The sequence below is a fragment of the Sardina pilchardus genome, chromosome 24 (genome assembly GCF_963854185.1).
Source record: "Sardina pilchardus chromosome 24, fSarPil1.1, whole genome shotgun sequence".
Taxonomy (NCBI): Eukaryota; Metazoa; Chordata; class Actinopteri; order Clupeiformes; family Clupeidae; genus Sardina; species Sardina pilchardus.
The window spans coordinates 28244828-28247327 of NC_085017.1; positions in this window are offsets into that span (position 1 = coordinate 28244828).

Below are 2500 nucleotides of genomic sequence, written 5' to 3' on the forward strand. Positions count from 1 at the left end.
GAGGCATCATCCATCCACCGGACAGTCTGAAAGCAAACCAGGAGCGAACACAAAGACCACACAGAAGAGACCTAAAACACACACTTACAGTAACACACAGAAATGTAGCAGTGTGTGTGTGTGTGCTGACGCATGTGTGTGTGTGTGTGTGTGTGTGTGTGTGTGTTTGTGTGTGTGTATGTGTGTGTGTGTGTGTGTGTGTGTGTGTAGTGTTTGTGTCTGTGAGAGAGAGAGAGAGAGAGCATGTGTGTACAGTATGTGTGTGTGTCTCAGTGGTGGAGGAAGTTATGAAACTCTAAAAGTACAAATAAGCAGGGAAATATTTACTCTAGTGAAAATACAAGTACCACAATGACAAGCCTACTTAAGTCAAAGTAAAAAATCCCTGCTTTAAAATGTCTTTAAGTGTCAAAAGTAAAAGTACTGTATTTATTCATATTAAAGGGATAGTTCAGAATTTTGGACATACAAGTTAGCCAGAGTGATATTAATCAGTGGAGATCGTTTTCAGTTTATTTCATCCTTCTAGATACAGTGTTTGCTGGTGCTAGGGTAGCGCTAGTCAACGCTATGTGCTAGCCTGCCACTAAAAACACCCAATCCACAGTAGAGGTCTGCAAGCCCTCTGGACCCGACGGGCCCCGACACAATATGCAAATTCGGGCCGGGTACGGGCCTTAAATTCAATAAATAGCACGGGCTCGGGTAGGGCTCGGGTAGGGCTCGGGCTTGACACTAGTAATGGTTTTATGTACAATATTCATGAATTTTTCAATTATGATGTCAGAATTCATGTCCAAAAAACATTCACGCTTTTTATTTGGTGGAAACGGCATGAGGTGATTGGTACACTTGCGTGGTAGTCCCCGCAAGCAGCAGCCCCATTGAACGGAACTTTAGCACCGCGGGCCGGGCGCTGGAAGTGAAACCTAAAGCCATCCACCGTGGACGCGATTGTCTTCCTGCACAAAGCAGCGAAATTAACAATCATGGATGATCTGTAAATAGGCCTAGATTTGCCTGTGTTTTTTTTGGGATTATTTGGACCTGCAACTCAAAGAATGTGAGTGTTTTCTGTCACGTTGTTAGGCTGTTGGAAGCGGTCTATAGTATAGACTTGCGCTTGTTGCCTTATAAGGTGAGCAATAGCCTACATTTATTTGATTGTTATTTAGCCTAATAAATATTAAATTCAAAGTAATTCAATTCCTTTATTTATTTATACGGTGCTTACTAAGTTGGCTATGGACAAGGAGCTCATGTGTGCTGCTCATTTATCTACTCCCGCCGCGCATACAGATTTACCGATGTCATGCCTATCCTGGTTGTCCTTTACATACTGCTTTTGCGACATCCCATTATTTCGACATTGAGGTCTAATTAAATGCATGAACGCTTGTCTTTGCAAGTGTTAATCGTGTGTTAAAAGTATTATTTGTTTAATGGTTCAAGTTGGCTTCCTGAGAAACCATTACGTGACCGAAGTGTCAGGAAACCGTCATGTCTAGCGGACCCTTTTAGTCGGGCTTGGATTCGGGCTCGGGCTCAGTAATTGCTAATATGTCGGGCCGGGTCGGGTTAGGGCCTGATTGCCAGAGGTCCGGGCCGGGCCGGGCCTGACATTTTAGGCCCGTGCAGGCCTCTACTCCACAGTACACCACTATGTGCTTGCCTGCCACTAAAAACACTCACTCCACAGTACACCGCTACATGCTAGCCTGCCACTAAAAACACTCCACAATACACCGCTATGTGCTAGCCTGCCACTAAAAACACTCCACAGTACAACGCTATGTGCTAGCCTGCCACTAAAAAACACTCACTCCACAGTACACCGCTATGTGCTAGCCTGCCACTAAAAACACTCCACAATACACCGCTATGTGCTAGCCTGCCACTAAAAACACTCCACAGTACAACGCTATGTGCTAGCCTGCCACTAAAAACACTCCACAATACACGGCTATGTGCTAGCCTGCCACTAAAAACACTCCACAATACACCGCTATGTGCTAGCATGCCACTAAAAACACTCCACAATACACCGCTACATGCTAGCCTGCCACTAAAAACACTCCACAATACACCGCTACATGCTAGCCTGCCACTAAAAACACTCCACAGTACACCGCTATGTGCTAGCATGCCACTAAAAACACCCACTCCACAGTACACCGCTATATGCTAGCCTGCCACTAAAAACACTAAAAACACAAAAAACAGTACACCGGAGGCAAATAAACTATTACGCCAGACTATCGATGTAAACGTCTGTGTTGATATATTAATGTTAGAAATAAAACTAGCCTTGCATGTCAATGATCATTTTGAGGGACAGCAACAGCTGTGATGAACGGAAATGCAGGTTCAGCCGGGAGTGGACACAGCCGCTTGCTGGGATTTGTAGTTTTTCAACAGCAGTAAGGACAAACTACTGTACATGTCGTCACAGTAAGGGAAAACTACAGTACCCAGCGACACTGGTGTGACACACGTGGGA